The 27,386-nt window shown below is 36.3% G+C and overlaps 1 long non-coding RNA gene across 1 annotated transcript in view; it reads right to left on the bottom strand.

The window, feature by feature from the left end:
• Positions 1-746: 746 nt before the first annotated feature.
• LOC123379154 overlaps positions 747-27,386 on the bottom strand; it is a 100,299-nt gene continuing 73,659 nt past the window's right edge. The window contains exon 3 of the long non-coding RNA XR_006583210.1: positions 747-1,411. This is a non-coding gene — a long non-coding RNA (uncharacterized LOC123379154). The remainder of the gene's footprint in view (positions 1,412-27,386) is intronic.

The following is a 27,386-nucleotide window of genomic DNA, read 5'->3' as shown; positions in this document are numbered from 1 at the left end:
CATGCTGGGCAACATTCAAATTTCAATACCCATTTTCTCATCTCCTCCCTAGAATTTCCTCCCTGTATAATTTTCCTTTTTTTCTCTATTTATATGGAAATTTACATTAACCTCCCCCTTTTCCTCAGGACCCTGGTAAATAATTTCAATCCATCTAATAGGAAGGGCTAACTTTTATTGAGATACTATTGGCCTACCTAAGCTCTTTATAGGTATTATCTCATTTCATGCTTATAACCATATCTACTATATGGTCATAATATCTACTATGAGGTAGATATTATTCTCATTTATAAGGTTAGAAACCTGAGTTTTAAAGGTGTTACATCACTTGAAAGTGTCACACAATTAATATATGAATGAGCCAGGAATTGATCCTGGCTCAATTGGAGTACTATCTCAAGGTTCACCTCTTTTTTTTTTTTTTAACTTTTTAACATTTATTTATTTTTGAGAGACAGAGAGAGACAGATCATGAGCAGGGGAGAGGTAGAGAGAGAGGGAGACACAGAATCCGAAGCAGGCTCCAGGCTCTGAGCTGTCAGCACAGAACCCAATGCAGGGCTTGAACCCATGAACTGTGAGATCATGACCTGAGCTGAAGTCAGGTGCTTAACTGACTGAGCCATCCAGACACCTCTCAAGGTTCATCTCTTAGCCATCACATTCACTAACCCACGTGAAACATCTATGATCTGTAATGGCCTCAGTGTGTTTCTTTTCTTTGGAAAACTATTTCCTTTTTTTTTTTTTTTTTTTTTCAGATAAATCTTTAATGCATCAGTAGAAAGAATCGATTATGAAAGAGATTTCAGATTGGAGTATGTTTGGGCCAATCTCTCAAATTCTACCACACAGTGACTATTCTTTCCACTTTCACTAGCATTTTTGTTTGAGTCTCTGCTCTGTTTCTGTCAGGGAAAACCTCACATTGATATTTGTACATCTGTCTACCTCAAGAGTCCAATGTCAGGGGTGTAGGCCCTTGAGGCTTTTCTGGGTGACACACTGCTCCCTCTGCTGGACTACGGAGGACACAGTCAAAAGTATCTTCAAATCCTAAAGTTTGACAAGGTACATTAACTTTTTTTTTTTTACTATTATTGAGAAATTAGGAGACATAAAGATCACAAGGAATTCAAGGGTATTATGATCTAACACAACTGAAAAATAAGTGATTCCAAAGAGACGTGTCCCTAGCACAGATGTGTCTTCTGTGACCAGGTTTTATTTTTTATTTAGGAGGGATTGCAAAGATATGTTGTTCACACCGGCAGGAGAAGCTGACTATTGTCATCGTGATCTCTTTTGAAGATAGAGCTGGCATCATTATCTTAAATTTCTTCTATTTGTGAACCATTTCTGGTGTGTAGGCTGCACATGCTTTATTCTTCTGGGAATCTTTTATAATCTAGAAATATATCAATGTAAAAAAATATGCAATGACAAAGTGAAACAATTCATAGCAAAGATAATCTACATTTACTACAATGCAGACATGATTCTGAATTATGTGCAGTGTAAAAATATGGCAAAAGTATAGTGGTTGAGTCATTTCAAACCTTGAAAGACTTTATATAAATTCAATTAACACAGCAAGATTCACGGTATGTTATTCTTACTAGTCTATTCATCCATTCATCCAACAGACACTTATACAGTTCTGACTATGTGATAGGGTCAGAGTTGGCCACAGGGAACTTTTTTTTTTTTAATGTTCTCACAAAAGCGAACACTGGGACAGGGTTTGGTTGTAAGTTGTGTTTCTCTGGGAAGTGATGGCAGGAAGCACTTGGGTAGGGGAAGGGGCAAGTGAGACAGGTAAGTTATGGCAGCCAATGAAGGGTGTGGAATTAAGCCAGCTACTGTGGGTAACTAAAATTTAATCATGCTGGTGAATTCTGGAAGGAAGTGTAGAGCACATGCTTCATAGTTTTCCCACCTGAGGACAAGAGGGCTGGACTAGATATATCCCAGCTTTTTTATAAAGTCATCAGTTGAGGGCAGAACCCAGGCCAGACAAAAGAGGTGATTAATTCCTAGGACCTCCACATAAGGCACTGCCCCTAGAGAAAGAATGGGCAGAGACATAAGAATAAGTCTCAGGGCGTATAGGTAGGCCATTCACATGTCAGCTGGAGGATACTAGAGTGGTTAGGACACATTAATGGGCCTAGAAAAACTCACAGTTTTGTGAGAGACAGAGGTCAGGGACAATTGAGGTTGATATGGGTTGACCAGGATTGATCTGAAAAAAGAGAAATACCCTTGAATTATTTATGATTAGAGGCCAGATAATGAAGTTGAGAAATAAGTCTGTCACTGGAAGTACAAGCAATTAATAAGTTAAAGAATACAGGCCTCATCTTCTGAGGAAATAGGACTTAGAGAATCCATGAGAGTCAGAAGAGAGAAGATTCAGTGAAAGATGTTCAGGGAATTGGAAGGGGAGACAATTAAGGATATTTTGAGGGGGGGTGTCACACATAATGTTGAAATAAGTGTACAGAAAAGCATTTTATAAGAATTTCAGTTGCAAGACATACATTTTGGGGGTTTCTTGGACCACATGCGTAGAGAGATATTTAGTGAAGAGTAAATAATGTATATACTTTTCGATAGAATATCATCTGTCTTGTAACATGGTCAGCTGGTCTCTGAAGAATCTGATTTTACTGTGGGTCAGCACTGAGAACACCAGCATTCCTAACCCACATCAAATCACTCACACTTAAAATCTTAGGTTATGGAACTAATATCCATGGAACCTTGTTAAAGCAAAATGCTTTCTATCCTTCATCCACTTCTATGAGTGTTTTCTTACTTGATCACAATTCTTGCTTATAGCACCATAAAGATGCATGGCTGAATCACATTTTCTTAGTGCCTCTTAGGATGCCTTTCACTGAATTATGAATACTTCTTGTATCTTCACATATTATGAAAGATCTGAAATAGTCATATGAAACTTGATTTTATATTTGCTTTGAATTTTTCATTAATGATATTGCTCATTATATGATCAATGCCTGCTTTGAAGACCCATATGAAAAATTTTCTTACTTCAACTGAAGTAATGATACAGTAAAATGCTAGACCTTCTTTTGCCAATATTACCTTGGCTAAAAGGAGCTTGGAAAAAAAAAAAAAAAAACATGATACCTGATTTTTTATTTTCATTTACCATATTGGCCATTTGCTGTTTTATTCTGTTATGATTTTCTTTTTTTAAATGTATTTTTGAGAGATAGAGAGACAGGGCATGAGCAGGGGAGGGGCAGAGAGAGAGGGAGACACAGAATCTGAAGCAGGCTCCAGGCTCCGAGCTGTCAGCACAGAGCCCTATGTGGGGCTCAAACTCACAGACTGTGAGATCATGCCCTGAGCCGAAGCCAGACGCTTAACCAACTGAGCCACCCAGGCGCCCCTCAGTTATGATTGTCTAGGTCTATTTTTATTGTTATTATCACTGTGAATTTGTATGTGGCTGAACATCTCATTTTGGAAAAATATACGCAAATAAATTCTAAAGTGAAAATAATTTTTAGAGCAATGTAATTTTTAAAAGAATTACAAAACATGAATGTCCAAAGGGCATATGGCTATACATAGAATGAAGCCGCTTATTTATGCTAACCCCAGGGCAGCAAAAATCACTGTTCTATCTTTGCCACCACATGTCTTTTCATGCTGATATGATTTACAGTCTACAGGGAGTCTATGATATAAATACATCTGCATTTCCACATAATGAAGCAGCTCATTTTCTACCTCCACACACCTAGGAAGAAGACCCAGATTCAGTGAGACTCAATTTGTCACTTTAAATTCATCAATGTATCACATCCTCTGAATAATCCCATGAGGTGGACTGCATTTCATACTAGCTAAGTAAACTTGCTGTTAACAGAAGAGGTCAGGATTCAAACAAATCTGTCTGAATTTAGAACGTTCTTTCTGCCAAACACTTTATCGTGACTTTTGCCTTCCAACTATACAGATAACAGTATGTAAAGAAGAAAAGAAGCGTATACTAATACACTTTCAATGCCTGGTGATTATAAAAGTGTGAAAAGCTTCACAGTGCCAGCATTTGCAGACAATTACTTGTATCAAATCATTAATTGTTTGTGTTATGTAATGTGGCATTTCATTCTTACGTGCTTTTAAAGAATAGTTTATATGTCTCTATGAGGCTTTTCTTTTAAGCTGTGTCATAGGAAATCATCAAATTTGCACATATGTATTTTCTGTGGAAATGGAGATGAAGTCAGCCAGGTGGATGATTCCAATGGCAAGACTGAGGCCCTTACAATGGGTAGCTGAACTAACTCTATGCTGGCAGAACTAAAAGCAGAAAGATGGATGATGGTAAGAAAGACACACATGTGTGATATAGCAAAGTAGCCATCTAAGAAATGGAGTCAGTACATCTCTCTTTTGCAGCTTGGGCGTAAAGGATGCAAGCTACTGGTCTTCTCTAATTTGCACAGCGGTATGAAAGAATCAGTGTATTGTCACTGATGCCGAACAACAAGGATATCCACTAATAGATGATGTTATCATAAGGAAGGGCTGATGGCTAATGGTAAGGAGTTTCTCCTCTCCAGGTTCACCTGATTTCCTCCATCCTTTCACTGACAGTAAGAGCAGCTTCATAGGCCATGGGTAGTGCAAAAAAATATCACTGAAAGTACTTGCTGTAATCATTGGGCGAAGATGCCTGGGGAGAATGCTACCTGTTATTACAGTCAAAACCCTGTTAACAAGATCGATTTTTGCCAAGAGCAAGGCTGAAGTAAGAGCTACATCTCAATGATAGGTCACCCACCCAGTTACGATTACAGGGGTGGTTGGAAAATGTCAAGGAGATGTATGACATGGTCAGACACCTTTTACACCACGGCACTTTTCGCCAGTGTGGTCCTTGTGGTTGTGCACCAGATTCCCGTAAGGGTGGTTTTGAAAATTGACCAAATCAGAATCTCTGAGAGCGGCAACCAGAAATCTGCATTTGTGGCAAACAGATCAAGAATTTCAATATTGAAATTGACCATTACTCACTTTAGTTGGGCCATCAGTCTACTCCAGCTTGAAGGGAAAGAAGTAACTTTTCCTTAGTCTCTACCATCAAGTAAAACTGTTACACTAATAAGGATTGTTTATAACGAATGAATACTTCTTTTTTGTTGTAAGTGGTTCAAATTTTGAAAATTCTGAAACCTAGATCTCAGGCTGTAAGCTAATTCTCCTTTATTATCAAATTTAAAATACAATAATTCAAATAGTTCACATCAATGTGATAATTGTTGAATAATGTTTTAAATTATTACCAATATTTTAGAAAACATAATGACTAAACCTCTATATCCTTCAAGCCAGAGCTATTGTTTTAACAAATTATCCTTGTCTCCCTTTATACCAAAAAGGATTTTAGTCATTTTTGTGATTGGCTTATCATGGGACTAGCCAGAGAATTCTGCCAGTCTGATTAATATGGTTATGAATAAACCATACCTTTTAATTGTGAGTTCCTGGATGGCTAATTTGGTCATTTGCTCTTTGCAAAGTTCACATAAAAGGAAAATGTGAATTATACAACCTCATTTTCTTATGAAATTCTGAGCAAATATGTGTGGCCCATAAGTTAATGGGCATATAATAAAGATAGCTATAGGTAGAATAAGTGATAGTAGAGATGGGTGAAAAACTAAGGGGAAAAGTAAAACAAACAAACAAAAAAATGGATAAACAAAAAGTTGGTGAAGTCTTAGTTTCTTGCAAACACCTTAAGGGTGAGTTAATTTTATAGGAAATTGTTTTAACTTCTATATCCCTTGACTAGGATTTGATTCAATAGTGCTACATGAAGATTTCAATATCATTTTTTCACGTGAGTGGTATAAATTAGGAATTCATTTTCTGAAAGAACAAGGCAAAACCGAATTGACAGATGATGGTAGGATTTGTAGCTTTTCACAACTAATGACCAATTTAAGTTCTTCATGCTCTTATCAAACAGCCATTTAACAGAATATTAGTACTAGAACACAAATAGCATTAGTGTAACATCAACTTCAGAAATTGTATGATATTTACAATGTATTACTTCTAGCCCAAGCAATTACAATGGACATATAAAACAAGAAATAAAATTTTAAAATACATTTTTTACTTATTTACATACATATTGATTTTTCATGTATATTAATTAAACATCTAATAAATGTGATGGTTTATATAGACACTCATTAAACTGAAGAAAGAAACAATTATTTGATATATGTCATTTATGCGAATTCATGAAAGTCTACATTTGGAAGAATAATCTTTAAGTCTATTTAATTTTACATTTGCTTTGTGCCTATAAATACTAATCCATGTATTCCTCACACCAGCCTTATGAGTTACACGTAACTCCTGTCATCTCCATTTTTTCATATAAACAAAATCACGATGCAGAAAAGAGCTTACCACACATTTAGTAAGCCATTATATATAAAGATTCAAATGCAGTCTAAAGTTCATGTACTTAATGGCTATGTTCTATGGACTCTGACATGGGACCACTGTTAAGAGGTGAGAATACAGTCATACATATAAATCATTTTCTTGCTATGCTTTTTTGTCTGTATGTATATTTTAATCTGGGTAAGTTACAGACCTGTTGAGAAGCCTGCCTACCTATGACAATGACCTAATGACATTTGCATGAATCATTAAAAGCTCTCCACTCTGTTAAGGTTCCAGAAAGCAAATTCAACTTTTTTATTTAATAATTTATATTCTATTTTTTCTATAAAATATCTTCATTAATGACTATAGATAGTAATAGTGTCTATAATTTATAGAAATTACAGTAGAAATTATGGAACTCTAGAGATAGAAATAGGATACTGTTATGATTATTCTGAATAAACCAATTTTGAAGATAAAACTCAGAGAAATTAAACACTTTGGGCTTGTTTGCTGTACAATGGGCAGCACTCAATTTCTGTCTGCCAAGGATCTTGGCCTCCCCCCCTCATAGGACCTCAATTTCCTATTGAGGAATGACTCATCCCCATTTCAGTCATATTGAAGGGAGTGAACAATTGACATTGTGAATGTCATTGGGGCCACATCTTCCCTCTTCTTGGCCAACTGCACCTGTGGCCCACATATATCATAATCTTCACCCTCAAGGGAATTTAATATTGAGCATCTGAGGTAAGTATGAGAGAATATGAGTTGTCCCAGTGGAACATGGTGGCAGTAGCTGATTATCTGGTGTCTTATACCTGCAGCTGTCTTAGCTTTGAAACAGTTTCTCTTTTTCTTATTTCTAGCCCTTCAGAAGAATTGCTGGTCTTAGTTTCTACTCCTCAGTCTCTGAGCCTTACGTAGATCCTTACAATAAAACAGGGTTCAGTTAATTAGCTAGAATTGGTTTCGGTTACTTACGACTGTGTGTTGTAACCTATATTTATTGGTTTAATCCAATACATATCTTGCCAACTCCCTAGTTCCTGGTCACACAAACATAAAGCACAGAAAAAAGACTTGAATGAGTCTCTCTCCTTACTTGAATTGTCACACCTTTTCTTAAAGGAATCCTGCCTCCCCTATATACACAGTACCTTCACTGTCCTTCACACCCAAACTCTTGCTATATAAACTCTTGGTATACAAAACCCAGAACCATTTCTCTCCAAGTTATTTATCCAAGTGATCATGATTCAAAATAAAGAAACAAATCAATGGAGAGAGAAAGGGATATATGATGGGGGCATAAACTCATTCTATAATTCGTATTACCCATATGGCATAGCAAATGGATAGTTACCAAATAAATTTTCTGAATAAGGAGTGACATTTTATATTGAGACTCAGATAACAATTGTAGAATTAAAGACTTATGAAAAATGTAGTGACAGGGTAGTACAATATCCTTTCAAATAGCTTTCATTTCTTTAAAATATATACACCATTCTGTAATAAACATTATATGTAACTGCCTGCATCCTAAGTTCTCCTAGGAAAATTTATGACTCATTACAGAAAACCATCTAAAAACCTATACCCTATGATACGACTCTCCTGAACCATAATCACCAACTGGTGCTTTAGAAGTAGCTTTCATGTAAGAACATCAGAAATTTCAATTACTCAGATTGTGATAAAATAACCTAAATGAGAAATCTATTATGTTAACGGTCAGAGATTGTTTGACTTGCAAGGAATCATAATGATTATTTAGCTTGAAATTCACATATTTATAAATGTAGAAATGGAGGGTCAGGCTGATAAAGTGACTTGTCTAAGATCCAGGGCTTGTTAGTGGCCTTTTCTGACTCTAGGGCTAGTGTTTGCCCTATTATACTACATGCATGGTTGACAAATAACTTCTATTTTGTTTTTGGTTATTATAATGCTTGCTTTTCAAATTATATTCACTAAATTTCATAAAATTTTACAATTCACAAACATGTTTTATTAGGCTCGCTATACCATGTATTGTAAATCATCATGCTTTCAGACATTTAGGGCTTTGGAATGTCCTATTCCACTAAACAAGACCAGGTTACAAAGAAATAGTGTGGGTATATGGAACTATGGAGCAAAGAAGCCTGATGTAAGAAGTAATTCAGAAGCAAAGTAAAAGAGGAAAATACTCTAAGCAAAGAGAAAATACATCAGGCTTAAGTCTAAAAGAGAATAATGTGGGTTTCTATTTGACAGGGAGAGGAAATACTCGATGGGAAACATTAAAAAGGAAATGATTCATGGCACTTCACTCGAGTCTTTATACATAAAAGATGTCACTTGTGTTCAGACGAGTGGAGAAGGCCACACCGTAGGGAGGAGTGCAGGAATCATTCTGACATAGCAAAGAATAAGATGACATGGATGAACTCTTTATACCTGTAGGAACTATATTTTAATAATTTAAATAATTTTTCAATACTCTATCAAGTTAATATAAATGACTTTTGACATTCAGAAAAGAAAGACAGCCAGATGTAAAATCTGGGAAAACTAAAGAAGAAAAAAATTATTAGAGATGGAAACTCTTTAAATCTACCATCAAATCTTTCCAATAAAGTTTTCTTGTTGTTATAATTACTGAGGACATTGAAGATCCATTTTGTGCTAAATATCAGAACCATACATTTATTAATCAGTGTGGAATTTCACCATAATTTCCTTCTGCCTCTACATATAGACAGGGCTGATGATCTCTAATTGTTTTAATGCTGTATCTCTTTATGAAGCAATGACATTTAGCATAATCATTATAATATTCATTTCCTGACTAGCGTCTCTATACTATAGCTGCTCATCAATTGTAGAAATTAATTAGATCATCCTTATGTTGCTGAACATCAAACATCAATAGTTTGTACAATAGTTACTCTGTGGCTTCTCAGAGACATGAAAAGGGTGATCACCCCATAATTTAGAGATTTTTGACACTATGACTTACCAGTTTCCCTGCTTTGGTTCTGTTGAAAACTGAAGGTACCCAGTACCCGAATCACCAATCATTGTGGTCATAGGCTCCTAAATGCATCTTCTGCCCAGGTTCTGTGAATAATTTCTTAGTGACAGATAAGGCAACACACCACAATGGCAGTGCCCTATCAAGCATGTTATTTCACCTGGTCCTTACATAGACGAAGATGGGTGGGATTTCATTTTGAGATGTGATATAAGCAGTGCCTGGTCAAATGTCAATCATGTAGGCAGCAGACTAGAAAAGTTTGCCACAATGAGTGCCTTCTTTGGGTTCTTCACACTATTACACCTTTGTCAAATACACTTCTGTTGCTTGAGAGGTGTTATTTTTTTTAATTCCCTAATCCCAGTGAATAAAGATATAGAATTTAGTTTCTTACATTAATCAGAAACGGTTCAGAAGATAGAAGACAAGTACACTTTGATGGAAGAGAGAAGCTTAAAAAATAAAGCTACTAATTGGAGAAAATATGTAGATGAGACTCTCAGCAGTCACAGAACAGCATGAGTGCACTAGATTCTAACAGCAAATGGTTGAACAAGAACCAGTATTGAAATTTGCCAATGTCCTGTTCAAATTCGTGAGACTATGTCCCTATAGGGATTACCTTTAATATCTGATCCTCTCTGCATTCTCCAAATGAGTGACTAACAAATACTGCAAACTCCAAAGTTTGGGCAGATATTAAGGCAAGTTTATGATCCAGATATCATGCTATATAATTAACAAGTGTCAGAATATTCCAGAAGAAACATTCTTCAGGCTTACTGCAGTAGTGAATACTGCTGGTTACCTACTTCTAAGACAATTCTTTATGCTCTTGCATCCTCTCAGACAGGACCCTGATTTTGTTCAGGTGTTAGATGGTCATGTGTTTCAGGGGAAGATGAGCTTACGCCAATCATGGTAGTCTCATTACTCTTGCCTTTATACTTGATTGGCTTAGTCTGAGAAAATGTTTAAATTCTAGCCAATGAAATAAGGAGGCAAGTCTAGTTGATACCACCTAATTCTTATAAAGCGACACAATGTAAAAACCATCAGTTCTTCTGTGATATCTGGAACTAAGACTTATCCCAGGACCATGATGGTAGCCAGTCTAAAAAGACAACTCAGTATAATGAGAATGGCAACGCAGAAAGATTGAAAGAGAATGTATCCTGGATATTTAACCTCTCAATTAATCAACCTAGTTGTCTTATTTTTTGTATTTATTGGATGGAAATATCTCATTAGAAATAGTTGTGTTGGGGGGCGCCTGGGTGGCTCAGTCGGTTAGGCGGCCGACTTCGGCTCAGGTCATGATCTCACGGTCTGTGAGTTCGAGCCCCGCGTCGGGCTCTGTGCTGACAGCTCAGAGCCTGGAGCCTGTTTCGGATTCTGTGTCTCCCTCTCTCTGACCCCCCCCCCCCCATTCATGCTCTGTCTCTCTCTGTCTCAAAAATAAATAAACGTTAAAAAAAATTAAAAAAAAAAAAGAAATAGTTGTGTTGGTTTTTTCATTATTTGTAGCTGAGCACATCTTCACTTTATATAGTAGCCAATTTATAGCATCAATATGGAATTGCAACTCCCTATCTTCTTTAGACTGAGTGATTTAGATAGATGGAATATAAATTCATGAATAGAAGATATGAATCAGGAGTATGCGAAAAATATGGCCACTTTATGAAGCAGGACCTGCAAACAATACATAAATCCATTGCCTGTTAAAAGTAAATGGCTCATTCAAAATTAATTCATCTGTGAAGGAGACAACAAATACTAAATATGGTGACAAAACTAACAGGAAGTAGACATTTCCAACAGAAAACACAGAGCATATTACACCTAGCCTGAAGAAAGTCCACATTCACTATATAAATGGAAGAAAACATTATGGGAGAAAAAAAGAGACAAAGTCAGAGTAATTTTAAGGAGATTTGGAGGAAGTTCTAGTCTACTAAGTGACTGTAATCCTTAGAAGGCCTATCCCAGGTGGGTCAGGCAGTAAATTACTTGATTATCACAATCCCAATCCAGCAAGTAGTCTAATCCTGAAGCTGTTTAAACTTTCTTCGCCTCCCTTCTCCTGGCAGATAAGCCTGAGTGGATCATTAGCCCGGCCATTTCCACACCACTGTGATTCTTGACTTCATCTCTATTTCCTGTGTCTATTTCCACTTTCATAATCCAGGCCTTTAACACATCTGACCTAGATCATTTTAAAGATGTCTAATGGATCTTCCCACTGCTAATCTCCACACACTTTCTTACCATTATCTTTCTAAAACACAAATTCAGTAAAGTCAAACCTCCTGCTCAAAAATTATTCACTAACTCTTCACTGAGGGCCTAAAAATTAATGCTCAAGCTCCTTATCACTATTTAAAATATAAAGCTTTCAATTTCATTTCCTACTGTTGCCAGTTACATTAAAAATGTTCACTTTTTTCTCATGAAGTCATGTGCTTTTTGTTCTATTTTTAAAATCAGATACGCTCATACTTACATGCTTTACTTCATTCTGCTTCTTCTTGTATTTCAGGGATAATTTCGTATTCAAATTTCTTTTGCCTAGAACCTCTTTAAGTCATCTTTAGGCCTTTCTCAAATACCACATTCCCTATGATATCTTCCCTGACTTCCCCAAGTCAGAAATGTTCTCTCCCACTTCTGTCTTGGTTGTAATGTGTTCATACAATGATACAGCTCTTTTCAAAGTCTGACTACAACATTTTAGTTACATGTGACTGAGAGCTCTTTAAGGTCGGGAATCAGCGACCTTTAGATTCCCACTTTGTTGGATGGGGTTGGTGGTGGAGGAAGAGGTGAGTTTACTAGAGATGTGTACTAACTGTTCTCTGTCTCATTGGGTGGAAACTCCCTGCTGTTCAGGCATGAAGGGCTAGAGAGAAAAACAACAAAACAAACAAACAAAACACCTTATTAAAGTGTGAGTATAAGGTACAAACTGAAAGGTTTCTGATGGCAACATTATTTTACCTCTAGTATGACAGATTCTATAAAGATTCATGTTATTACAGCACTCCTGAGTTTGAGCCTGTCGCTCTCTATATGGTTTAATTACACCCCATTCTTCATTCATGTCTTTTAAAAATATAAATTAGATCCTATCTTTCCCATAAGTCTTTACCATAATATTATTGAAAGACAAAAACCAAAAACCCTCCTTCCTCCCAAGGCCTACAACCTCCTTTTCAATCTGGCCACTGGTGCCTCCCTCTGATTCTCATGTCTCACTTCATTCATCAGGCTTCAAAACTCCAGCCTTTTTTCAATCCCTCATCAAATTCATTCCATGTCCAGGGGTTTAAGTCTTGCAGTTTCCTCTGCCTGGAGACTTCTGAGACCAGCCATTTGCACAGCTGGCTTACTCTCTCACTCATGTCTCAACTCAAATGTATTCTTCCTGACATGGCCTTGCCACAACACAGTAGGTAGTTTTGTTCTGTTTTGTTTTCACTGTCTAAAAATATTTTAATTATTAGTTTGTTTGTATGCCTGCTGTGGGTTTCCTTGGTTAGAATATAAACTCGTTGAGGGCAAGGCAGATTTTGCCTTTCTTGTTTACTGCTGTATCCCCAGCAAAGAACATAGAATATAGTTAAAGATCAATATGTTTTTATTGAATTAATAAAAAGAGAAACAAATGAATAATATTCTTAGAAAGATTTTTGGAGAATTCTCAGGAGGATATGGCCTCAGCATTGCCAGCAGAAGTGCAAGAGTATTTACTCTGAAGTTGTAATGCACTGGACTTTCCAAACCACTTGCTGAATTAGGAACATACTGATGGAGGGCAATTTAGATATGAGGATTTTAAATATATTGAATAGATTTTTCTTTACAGTGTTCAATAGAATCGAGTGTACTGTTTCAGATTCTTTAAAAATATTATTTATTTACCGAGATAACATGATACTCAATGGTGAAAAACTTAGACCTTTTTACCTAAGGTCAGGAACAAGACAAAGACATCCACTCTCACCTCTTTTATTCAACTTAATACCAGAAGTCCTAGCCACAGCAGTCAGGCAACAAAAAGAAATAAAAGGCATCCAAATCTGTAAGGAAGAAGTAAAACTTTCACTACCTGTGGATGACATGATACTATATGTAGAAAACCCTAAAGATTCCACCAAAAACTATTAGAAATGATAGTTGAATTCAGTAAGATCACAGGGTATAAATTAATATATAGAAATCTACTGCATTTCTATACACTTTAATAAAATATCAAAAAGAGAAATTAAGAAAATAATACTATTTACAATTCTACCACAAAGAATAAAATAACTAGGAATAAACTTAACCGAATAGGCAAAGGACCTATACACTGAAAACTATAAAACACTCATGAAAAAATTAAAGATAACACAAAGAAATAAAAAGACATTCCATGTTCATGAATTAGAAGAACAAATATTGTTAAAACATCTATACTACCCAAGGCAATCTACAGATTTAATGCAATCCCTATCAAAATACCAACAACATTTTTCATAGAACTAGAAAAAACAATCCTAACATTTGTATGGAACCACAAAAGACCTAAATAGCCAAAGCAATCTGGAAAAAGAAAAACAAAACTGAAGGTATCACAACTTCAGACTTCAAGTTATATAACAAAACTCTAGTAGTCAAAACAGTATGGTACTGACACAAAAATAGACATACAGTTCAATAGAACAGAATAGAGAGCCTGCAAATAAACCCACAATTACATGGTCAATTAATTTTTGACAAAGGAGGCAAGAACATGCAATGGGAAAAAGCTTCTTCAACAAATGGTATTGAGAAAACTGGACAGCTACATGCAAAAGAATGAAACTGGACCACTTTCTTACACCATACACAAAAATGAACTCAAAATGGAAAAAGGACTTACATGTGAGACAGAAAACCATAAAAATCCTAGAATAGAGCACAGGAAGTAATTTCTCTGACACTGAACACAGCAACACTTTTCTAGATATATCTCCTGAGGCAAGGGAAAGAAAAACAAAAACAAACTCTTGGGGCTACTTCAAAATAAAGGCTCCTGCACAGGAAAGAAAACAACCAACAAAACTAAAATAACACCTACTGAATGGGACAAGAGATTCACAAATGACCTATCCAATATAAGGTTAATATCCAAAATCTATAAAGAATTTATAGAACTCAAAATCCCAAAAATGAATTATGCAATTTAAAAATGGGCAGAAGACATGAACAGATGTTTCTCCAAAGAAGACACACAGATGGCCAACAGACACATGGAAAGATGCTCAACATCTCTAATTATCAAGGAGATGCAAATCAAATTCCCAAGGAGATATCACCTTACATCTGTCAGAATGGCTAAAATCAAAAACACAAGAAACAACAAGTGTTGGCAAGAATGTGGAGAAAAACAAATCAAAAACCCTTGTGCACTATTGGTGGGAATTGAGACTGGTACAGCCACTGTGGAAAACAGTATGGAGCTTCCCCCCAAAATGAAAAACCATATAATCCAGTAATTGCACTACTGAGTATTTACCCAAAGAATATGAAAACACTAGTTTGAGGGGATATATGCACCTGTATGTTTTTTGGAGGAGTATCTACAATCGCCATATTTTGGAAGCACCTCAAGTGTCCATCAGTTGAGGAATGGGTAAAGACGATGTGGTACATGTATACAGTGGAATATTATTCAACCATAAAAAAGAATGAAATCTTGCCATTTGCAATAACATGAATACAACTAGAGAGTATAACGTTAAGTGAAATAAGTCAGTCAGAGGAAGAAAAATACCATATGATTTCACTCAGATATGGAATTTAAGAAACAAAACAATAACAAAAGAAAAGAAAGACAAATCAAACATCAGTCTTTTAACTACAGAAAACAAATTGATGGTTACCGGAGTGGGGAGGTCGGTGGGGGATGGGTGAAATAGGTGAAGAGGATTAAGAGTACACTCATCATTTGGGGCACTTGGGTGGTTCAGTTGGTTGAGCGTTTGGCTTTGGCTTTGGGTCACGATCTCATGGTTTGTGAGTTTGAGCCCTGCGTCTGGCTCTGTGCTGACAGCTCAGAGCCTGGAGCCTCTTTCGGATTCTGGTCTCCCTCTCTCTCTGCTCCTCCCCTGCTTATGCTCTGTCTCTCTCTTTCTCTCAAAAATAAATAAATAAACATTAAAAAATTTTTGAAAAGAGTACACCTATCATGATGAGCACTGAATTATATATAGAATTAATGAATCACTATACTGCATACCTGAAACTAATGTTAACACTATATGTTAACTCTCCTGGAATTAAAAGAAATATATTTTTTAATTAAAAAATATATTTATTTAATTCTGACATCTTATTACAAACTATGAGAGGCAAAAACCATTCAAATTCTCCAAAAAAATCATCGGTTTTTGTTTCTTAGCTGCATAATTACCTTTAAGGTAAACTGCATGCATGCTTTGTCTTAAAAGATTTTCTTTAGGCTTTCAACATAGAAATAAATAAGTAGAACATAAAAATTTAAGCACAAATGTTAAGCTTTTAAATGCTTTCACAGAGAATGGAAACCACATTTAACATGAAATAACCTTTCTGTATTTTTAAAAATAAAGGTGATATTTTATAATCAGTAATTTTCCTTATTTTCTAAGCTACTGGGTTTTTTTTTTCATATTATTTATTCTTTCAGTTGTTCTCACAGATCTCCTTCATCTAATGAGTTACGAGACAAACCTGATTTGACCAGTATCTGGCTTTTCAAATTATGTTTTTAGCGGAAGGCAGAATTTCTGGCAGAAAGTTACGCAAGTGTGGAGTCAAAGGTTTGGCTCTCTAAGTCTTTCAATTCTTACAACAGCCTCATGCGGCTCATTAAGCCATGCTCAATTGTAACAGATAAAAGATAAAATCCCGGATTTTACTGAAAAACATAATAAGCTCACATCAAAGTGAAAAGGTTAAAAAAATAAGAACATAGTTTCCATAACAGATAGATTCGAAACTACTCTCCTTTCCCTCTTTAAACATGTTGACTTAGATGACAAGGACATGGGTGGGTTGCTGAATTACTCGAATACGTACAACTATCATTGCTATGTCTTGTTCAAAGCCAGGTATATCTCAGTATTTGAAAGCTGGTTTTATTTTTTTCTTCGAAAGAGGAGGATAGCCATTATTTAGGAAATTCAAATGATGTAGCCATGTGGAGCTTTAGCTCATGGCCGTAGTCAAGGGATTGCTTGAAGTCACAGTGCCAAGGTGGGGGCAAAAATATAAGCTCAAGGGGACAAGAGAAAGATGTTACAAAATTAAATATTTAATTGACTGGGTACTTAAACCAAGTAATTTGTTGATTTAGTTTTCAAGAATCAGGCTGATCTACCAAGGGCTCGTTTGGACATCATATTGCATACGGACACAAGCATGACTGTATTGCTACGGCCAGGTAAGCATTTCCCGGTGAGCAGTGGAAGTGTTAGAACAGCCAGAGAGATCAGGAATTGGCTGCCGCTCGATGATAGTGGACTATCACAATTCATAAAGGTAGCATAAGATACAGTGCACTTGGAAAAAGATAGAGAAATAGATTACTTGTGTTAAATTAATTAAACAAAAAGGTCATCAGACCGAATTGACTGCAGTGCTTTGGCGGCCTAGGTAAGCAAACCAAAACCTAACGCTGTAAAGGCTTCAAGTTAAAAAATTCAAAACGGAAGAACAACCAGTTACAGCCAACTAGGCTGCTCCAAATCAGGCAAACACGTAAGCTACATCCATTCAAGTTAAGTTCCTTGCTTGGCTCTCCCATCCTATAAGCGTTTCTCCTGAGCTCCTGTAGGTGGAGCGCTCCTAACCACTCCCACTCCCAGGTTGGCCTGACCAATTAGACTTGATCTTTGCTCAATTAAACTCTTAAAAATTTTAATGTGCCTTGTATCTTTTAACACCTGTGAATTAAAAACTGCAGAGGATTCTAATATTCTGGAGAGGGATAAAGAGAAAGGAGGAGGAGGAGGAGGAGGGAGGGGCAGCAGCCATGGAGGTGATGGTGGAGGAGAAGGAGGAAAAGAAAGAATACAGAGTTCGCAAACGTTTTTGTTTAAGTGTGAAAAAAACATGAAGATGAATTTGACTAGAAGTATTTCATCTTCAACCAGAATATGCTGGGAGGAATAAAAAACTGTTCATAAAAATAATTATTGGAGTTTTCCAAAGCAGTAAAACTCAAAAACTAGTAGACACTTGTTATAGATTTATGGCTTAGGGAAAAAAAAAAATTAAAAGGAGGAAACACATATATTATAATGTCTATTTCCTTCCTGAAGTCATACTGGGTAATGCCTCCTAATATCCCTAGATATTAGGGATCGATTTTGGGAACAGAGTTGCTCCTTCTCTTAAACGTTCATATTAACAAGTAAGGTAGCAGTGAAGCCGTTAATCAGAGCTACTATTTATGTATGCTACATACAGAGGAGAATTTGAGCAGCAAGGATCTCCAATTACTTCATCTGAATATTGAGTGAGTTGATCATACTGGGGAAACCTGACAAGACTCTGGGAAAACTGTAAAGAAGAAACACATTGACTTGAAAAATAGCAAAATGCTCTAAAAATATTATTATGGTAAAGACGACATGAAAGATGATGAGATTTCGAAGAGGCACACATATGCAGTCTTCTGAAAATAGCACCATTCAAAGAATCTTAGGATGCTCACAATATCAGGGAAAGAAAAAGAAAAGCCCAAGTATTTTACTACTTGCAGTGTTTTAATCTGAACTTCTGGGGGCTTGCACAAGGGTGGTGCTTCAAGTGTTCTGAGCTTATATTGGAAACCATCTCTTTCTACATGAAAGAGAAAAGTTTTAAATTTGACAAAGCTAATCAAGTCCTGACATATCTCTATTTATACAGATATCAATGTATCTACAAACGTGTTCAATGAAAAGCAGTTCATAGCTATTGTTTTGCAAATTAAAACAAAGTTATCCTGTCTCATGTAATTATTATAGGATTCCTACCATTCTGGGTGCTAGCCAACTGATCACGCTTTATTGTCAGTTACCTGCTTTGACCTTTTGTATGTAGTTCCAGAGATTGGTGCTTAATATGTGTCTATTAATGGATACAGGAAAACATAAATGAGTGTGTAAGTAAATTGCTGAGTAAATATCAAACCCCTCATCTTTTTGCCTTAGAAATAATAGTACCTTAGCTTAAAGTATTCTCTAGGAATTGTCTAACAAAGCCTAGTAACTTGTTTCGTTAGCTCCCAACACATTTTTATCAGTCAGAGGTCACTTGTCTGATTGCTGCTGCTATTTTACAACAAATATCCCATGTCTGTGGTTTGCAAGCCCAGGGTTTTTTCTTTACTCTTTTTCCTTATTTTTTAAGTGACAACTGATTAAGAAATCAGTCTCCTGACTTAGTATGCTAATATCTGATGTACCATAGCCTACTGAATTTTAAAACTGTAATCTGTTCGAGCTCACAAAGAATGTTGTACAATTGGAATTCATTTCAGTTTAAGCTAGTTTAGTTAAATATCAGATTTCCAGTCAATAAGAAGATAGTGAAGATACCTATGGATAATGATCATTTGCTGCTTTGGAAAAGATCTCAAATCACCATTTCATACATACTTACAAGTATGGCATTGACATCTGCACAATGAAATAAATATATAGATTTCTGTAAGGCCTTTTACCATTTGCAAGATTTATTTGATTATACTATATCCTGGTAAGGCATTTATGCTTTACTAAATTCTTGATATATTCCAGTACCATGTCTTCTTGTTAACAACTATGTTATTAGTTTAGTCTTTGGAGTCTTCATTTGCAGTCTCTGTGAGTGGATGTTGGACTGAAGGAGACAAATAGTCACTGAAGAAATGGAAGTCTGTTTTTAAGTAGACTGACACTAGGTTTGCCAGAAATACCATGTTTAATTATGAAAAGGCAGAGTGCAACTTATAACCCTGCACTTGAACGAGAGAAATAAATGGTGAGATGGAACATGAGTGAATACATTGCCATGGGTTTATTGGCTTGAAAAGCTGCACCTACTCTGACAGCTGCAATATAAATAAATTTGGAATGCAAAAAAAAGGATGTAATGGGGCATACACAGACAATTTTCTATTCTCATCAATAACTTCCATATTTAAAAAAAAAGGTTCCCTTCTGTTCTTTGGTTAGCCTTTTCTCTTAATTAAAAACACTGTGAGCTTTCCCTTATATAATCAAAGTGTCTATTTCTCTTCTCCCACTTCCTTTGATGCAGATGCCACTCAGAAGGTAGACATACAAATATAAATCTACCTTTTTGCTGATAGGTTTCCTCTGTGTTACACACATGGTAGTAATGACTTTTTAGGTATTTTATTTTCTTTGGCATTTTTCCATTTAAAATGTGAAGTGCTAAGCTAGGAAATGGTAAAAACAAATAGTATAAGAGAGTTTTCACTCTCTCTGTCACCGAAGGTAATCAATACTGAAGTTTGCGGCTCCAATTCTGCAAATACCTTTCTGCGCTAAGCGATGTCTATGGTTCTACAAGCAAATGGTTGGGAACAACAAGTCTGTAAGGGAGGAAATAATAGCCTATTCCTCTACTCATCTAAATTCTCAACTGAGGCCTTTGTAACAAATGACAGATTAACAAGAGAAAAGCATACACATTTATTGACTCTAAGTTTTATATGACAGAAGTCTTCATAAGGAAATGACGAATCAAAGCAATGGTTAAACCCAAGTGCTTTTATGCTAGGTATGATGAAGAGTGGAAAGTTGTGGAAAGATGTGACAGGACAGGACAAAGGTGAACTAAGTATAATGAACTGGGGGGTGCAATTAGCAAGGCCTGTTCTTTTAGGTGCCTTCTCTGTGTCTCTTTGTCTTTGAACATAAGGATGCTCCTTTCCTCTGGGTATAGGAAGGGGGTCTCCCACATGAAGGTTTTTGACTTACTTCTGGGGAAGGTCCACAAACCCTTCCTTCACATGCCATTTCTCAAATTCCTACAGCTTGAAATATATAATATGCCATGGTACCATATTTTGGGGTAGCATTTCCTGACCATACTGATTCCCATAAAGCTATTTTTGAATTAAAAATAACAGCAGAAACAACACAACACAACACAACAGCAAACAACACAAACAACATAAAGTCTTCAAACAGACATTCTCAGGCACAGGGCTGCTGGGATGACCTGAAGAGAGAAATTCTGACCACCCAGGGCTGGATTTACTGTGGGTAATCTCATACCTTCTTATGTTTGCAAAGTGTTGGGTAGGGCAGGGAGAGAACCAACCAAGCTAATGAGGTAAAACTTTCCAATCAAGCTTTCTCAGTAGCTGTGAGAAACCAGCTATTCTGGGATGCAAGTCTGGAGAATCTGAATATCAGAGGTTTTACAGGTTTTTCTGCATCACGCTTGGCCACCTAACGGAGAACTGCCTAGAGCATTCGGCTCCAAAATAGGTTTGTCTCTCTGTGGTTATAAGATTGTGAGTTTTCCTCAGGTGGTTAATAGCTCCACAAAGAAACAAGCAAGCCCTTGTCTATACCAGTGTTCCCATAACTATTTATCCCAAATGATTTTTTTTTCTCTCTCACTTTGTTGCACTCAAGACAAGAAAATTCAGGGTTGAAGGGCCAAGGAGTACTCACTGAGAGATGTGCTTTGTCTCTGGGGGAAGGCTCAGAGTAAGGGTCTTAAATGGCACTAAGTAAGGAAGCAGGCATCATTTCAAGTAAAATAGCCCATTGAAATTCTTATTTCTGCATTTCTCTCACTGGTAACCCTAGAAGACCATCTGTTGTACAATAAGAGGAAATGATATCTGATCGACAAGGGTGTTGTGAAGATTCAGTAAAACACTGTACATGAAGTACTAGTCCAAATCTTGGCAAATACTATATGCTAAATATGTGCACATTTTCCTCCACCTCTAAATGGCCAAAGCTCCCTCCAATAGGCAGTTAATTAGGCTCTAACAGGCTACCTGAAGGCTGGCATAGGGGAAGGGTCGGCCAGCTCTCAGAAAAGTCAGAGGCCTGTCCTCAAGAAGTGGACCAAACTAGACAGGCCCAAGATGGTGGGTGCCATGACAGGAAACCACTGATCAAATAAGGAAGAAAAGACAAGAAATCTTGCTTCCAAGAAATTCCTGCCTCAAGTGATGAATATTCTACCCCCTGGTGAACAACTGTTAATAAAAGGTAGAAACCCACCCCACAGAGTGTGCAGCTTATACTCGCTCTCTCTGTCTCTGTCTCCCTGTCTCTCTCTCTCTCCACCTGCACCACCCAACCACTGTGTCAGTCTGCCCTTGAATTCTTTCTTGTGAGGAACCTAAGAGCCTCTGGCAAAATCCTGGGGACAGGCTTGGAGGCAGTCTCAGGACCCAGGCGTCTCCCAAGTTCACCCTGCGGTACCTCCACATCTTGACTTACTTCTTGAAGTCCAAATTTTACCAAAATAAATCTATGGATTCAGGAGAACAAATGAATCTTCATGGCTCTCCTTGAAATTATCCAGTTAGTCAGGATCAAATCTTCAGATTAGAATATCAACCACACCATATCTCATAACCACCTTTGAAAGAATACTTTGGATTTAATATACAATAGACACTTGGGCAATACTTCTGTATGTAATTGAAAAAGGTGTTATTTTACTTAAGAGAGCAGATGGAATTTGAACCTGTTTAAAAAACAAAGTTCAACTGGGTAAATTTTAATACCGTATTATCTCTATTCAATGATTCATGGATTGGGCAACATTTCACTTAGCAGAAAGAAAGGAGCTCTGAGGAGCTGTACAAAACGAAAGACTTAAATAGGCAGAAAGGAGCAGGACAAGGAAGTTCTGACAGCAAGAAGAGGATTGATTGTGGTAAGGTCACCTTCCTTTAAGGGACAGCAGGGGTCTATCAGGCAAACTACTTCACTAGTGTTGACCACACATTTTAAATTGACTGACTTAAGACTGTACTCTAAATAGGTAATTAATTTAGGTGTTAAGGCTTGGTTTGGTGACATGGGGCTTAGCATAAATGACACAATTTGAAATATATTGTCTTTTAGCAAACCTGAACAACAAACTAGGAGTTTTCATTCTCAGTTTAGCAATTTGCTGAGAAAATTTGATGACTGATGAATTTAAGAAACTTAAATTAACAAAAGTACATCTGTGACCCTCACCACCAATGAAATAAAAAAATAATTATAGGTAGACTTTTATTTTATACAATCTCAAATAATTATGGTAAAAAGGACATGCAAACTTATACCTGATTGTTTTTCTAAATGTCTGGAAAATACGTAGAGATTATTCCCACATATTTCACCGGAAAAAAACAATAAAACCAATTACACTTTCTAATGCAAAAAAAAACAAAACAAAACCTAAAAAACTCTACAATTTAGCTCTGTAGAAATCTCCCATTGAAGGACAAATGAATTATTATAATAGCCTTTGAAGAAGTAGTTCAAGTCATCCCACCCATATTTAAATATGGGAAATGGAAATTAAACACTCGTATAATTCTAGAATGTTCTAACATGTCTTGAACTCAATAGGTGCCTAGTAACTATTTATTGTCAGATGTGCATGCTTTGACCTTTGAAAATAGAACATACATTTAATTTAGCAAGCTTCATACATAATGCCAAAGCATAATTATGAATACAGTATGTTTCAAGGGGACAGTAGCCTGGAAAAGTGGGAAAGACCGTGATAAATTACTCCTCAAATAATGTTCTTTTTGAAGACACAATGACCCAGTTAGCAGTGCCACACTTTTTATCATGTCAAGTATATTCTCTCCTCCCCCCAAAATTAACAAGCATGTCCAAAAGGAAGAAAATGTCTAAAATATGATGTAGTTATAAACCTAACTTTTTAAATTTATTTTTTATTTTTTTGAGAACAGATTGGCCCTGGCTACAATTTATAACAGGAGGTTTTGGTGTTATTCTGTCTTCCACAGTCACTGAGCCCATTGCTTTCCACCATTAGGACACAAGTGGCATGTTTATGCACAAGCCACATGTTTATTTCTAGGATATGAATACAATGAAACCCAACACAGACCTTCTTTTGTCAAAATATCTTGGAAGTTTATCTTCTGTTCTTTGATGATAATCTTTCTGGTAAACCAAGCTATTGTGACAATGGATGTTACCAAGTTTCCAGTTAACCTTCTTATTTTTATATAATGTTCCTGGAAACACTACCTTTTTGAAAATTATTGGTTTTGGAGGAATATCAGGAATATAAAATATTATGCCTCAGAAAACATGTTTCCCTTTAATTCTTTGAGGTAAAATGTCACCTAAGTACCTGCCATGTTCACTGTAATCAAATCTGTACCTGAAAGAATGGATATTTTTCTGATTTTCCCTGAGGACCTGGTTTGTGGTCTAGTTATATGAGCTAAGAGTAGAAAAGTGAATAATCTAATACCAGCTGTGGCTCAGGGTCAGTTTCTGTTATAAACCAGTCTTATCAGAAAACAAAAATCAAATTAAAGTAAATTTTTAAAAAATGTGCAGGAAATTTCACAGCTGTCCTCAGACCCTTAAAATATTTCTATTTTATATCCTCTAAAACTATTCCTTTTTTTTTTTTTTAATCTCCAATAATTACATTAAGGGCTAGGCAGAATACATAAGGCCAAAGAAGGTTTTGGCTTCAAGATATTAAGTAATACCATTTACTATTGAAAAATATCTAAAATATAGTTCTAATAAGTCCAGAATGAGAAAGAATTTTAATCTTAGTTTATTATTATAAACAATTTTTATAATGGTTCAACAATTTTTATAATATATATGTTGCTGAAAGTATGTTTGTATTTCAGCATGTATGTTAAATAAGGTAACTTTAGCTACTATATTAAATAAACCCTGAAATCTCCATAGGTTAATATTATTAAAGTTTATTGTTTGCTTATTTAAAGTCCAGTTAGAGGCAAAGGCTTAAGAAATACACTTTAGTGATTCAGGAGCTCATATTGATGGAGGCTCTGCCATCTTGAATACATGTCCCTGAAGATCATCTTACATATTGATATCCAATCAGCATGCAGAGAAAGATAGAGTCTGGAGGACAGAATGGGAGACTTTTACCAACCAGGCTTGGTAATCACGTACATCACTTCCATTCACAGTCTATTGCCATAATTCAGTCACCTAACCCTCCCTATAGAGGTAGGCTGGGAAGTAGTCAAAGAAGACAAGAAAGAACAGAAAAACAGTTTTGCTAAATGGCTAACCAGTGTCTTTTGCAGTCCCTGATTCCATTAACATTCCTGTAATCACATAATTTCAATGTGTCTTCCTTTAAAAATGTTTGATCTCCAGATATATTTCTTAGGCTCATGTAAAAAGCAAACAAAATTGATGTGTAACTAGAGATTAGCGAATATCTTACCAATAGTTCTAATACAATAAAGGAATATTAAATATAATAAGAGGTTATGATAAACAATGAGAGAGGTATTTGTTATAAGCACTGGTTTCTGTAAAAGAGAGCTCTCAAGAGAATAAAGATGTAACATATGACAGCACTTAACCGCCCAGTGGAATCATTTGTACTTGTTTAGTGTGCCTATCCCCGAGCAGCCACGAGTATTGATCAAGGCTCACATCTACAGCTTCTCCAGATCCTTGCCCTTCATTAATTGGAACCACTTCTTTGCGAGTTTCCTTTGGGTTACATGGTGGGATTTATATTTAGTAAAAGAGTGGTGGGGTTTACAAAAGTCTAGCTTTCTTGCCTAAAGTTGGGACAGAATCTGCATTGCAGAGTAAGTTCTCATTCTTTGAGGGGTACACAGAAGCTAGACTACACCTGCTAACCAGGGACTAGTACTTCAGCTTCCTTTCTCTTGTCTGGCTCCTCTCATTCCCTTACAGGTTTTGCCTAATATGACTCCCTTAACAAATCTCTTTCATGCACAAAAATCCTCACTTCAGTCTCTGGTTTTAGGAAAACTGACTCAATACAGAAGATAAGTCATTTAAAGTATGTTTTTAAGTCCCTGGCACCTCTAGACATATTTAGTATAGGTAGTGAACCCGCAAAGACTCTGCACTGAAATTCTGGAAAATATGTCTACATCATCTCTTTACAAATCAGACTTTTCTTGTTTTGCAACTATGCTGAGAGCCTTTGGTTTCCTTTATACTCATCAGGATTACACATGAAAAAGCAGTGAATAAACATAAATTAAAAAAATAAAGTTAGAAAATGAAGAAAGTTGACCACAGCAAGCTGATGAACAGAAAACAAGGAATGCAAGGAAATTGATTACCAATAGGAACTATTTCAAGTTAATCCCGAATCAGTAAGTACATATGTAACTGAAGTCAAGTATATTTAATGTCCTAAACATTTTGGCATACACTGAATGATTCTGACCTACACAAGGCTAGGCTATTTTAACAATTTTTTTTTTTAATTTGATTATTCAGAAAATTTAAATATACCTTCTGTATCCTAGCAATTATTGAAAACAAGAATACTAAAGTGTTACATTTTGCCAAATTAATAGATAGATGTTTTGCAATCAAAAGAAAAATCTCAGGGGCACCTGGGTGACTCAGTCAGTTAAGTATCCAACTTTGGCTCAACTGTCATGATCTCATGGTTTGTGGGTTCGAGCCCCACGTCGGGCTCTGTGCTGACAGCTCAGAGCCTGGAGCCTGCTTCAGATTCTGTCTCCCTCTCTCTCTGCCCCTCCCCCACTCATGCTCTGATTCTCAAAAATAAATAAACATTAAAAAATGTAGAAAAAGAAAAATCTCAGTAGATGTATGTATATGTGGAAATTGACAAGCTGTCAATCATAGCTATATATAAATGTAAAGGGCAAAGAATAATAGATACTATTGAACAATTCTTACCCTTACTCTGTTGGGTATCAAGATCTATTACAGAGCTATAGTAAATAAGAGCATCTATATGATAGAGATATTGATGAATGAAACAAAACAGAGTTCATACACTGAATAATGCTTCTTTCCCCAAATATGTTCAAATCCTAATCCCTGTGAATGTTACTTTAAATGACAAAAGGGACTTTGCAGATGTGATTAAGGCACAAGCCATCAAAGAGATAAATAGTGGAAAGATTCCTCTATGATGAAGGTAAAGGATTTAAGAATCAAGAGAAACACAAAGGGGTCTGTAAGAAAATGTACTACTTATGGGGTATTTAGGTGGCTCAGTCAGTTGAGCATCCCACTCCTGGTTTTGGCCCAGGTCATGAAATCAGGAATTGTGGGTTCAAGCCTCAGGATGAGCTCTGTGCTGACAGCACAGAATCTTCTTGGGACTCTCTCTCCCTCTCTTTTCTGCCCCTCCCCTGCTCTCTCTGTTTCAAAAATAAATAAATAAACATTTTTTTAAAACAAGAAAGAAAATGTTTACATGTAATACATCTAATACATGTAGTTGTATTAGAAATTTAAAATTCTCATTATAGGGGCGCCTGGGTGGCGCAGTCGGTTAAGCGTCCGACTTCAGCCAGGTCACGATCTCGCGGTCCGTGAGTTCGAGCCCCGCGTCAGGCTCTGGGCTGATGGCTCAGAGCCTGGAGCCTGTTTCCGATTCTGTGTCTCCCTCTCTCTCTGCCCCTCGCCCGTTCATGCTCTGTCTCTCTCTGTCCCAAAAATAAATAAACGTTGGAAAAAAAAAACTTAAAATTCTCATTATATACTATCAAAGACAAAAACAAACATCATGAATATTCTAAACAATAGTCTAGATCCCAAGTTTCATTCCATCAAGAAAGATATAACTACGTTAAATTTATGTGTACCTAATAAAACAGCTTCAAAATAAATGAAGCAAATGTTTATAGTAATTAAGGCTA

The sequence above is a fragment of the Felis catus genome, chromosome C1 (genome assembly GCF_018350175.1).
Source record: "Felis catus isolate Fca126 chromosome C1, F.catus_Fca126_mat1.0, whole genome shotgun sequence".
Taxonomy (NCBI): domain Eukaryota; kingdom Metazoa; phylum Chordata; class Mammalia; order Carnivora; family Felidae; genus Felis; species Felis catus.
This window is presented reverse-complemented; position numbering and strand designations above follow the sequence as displayed.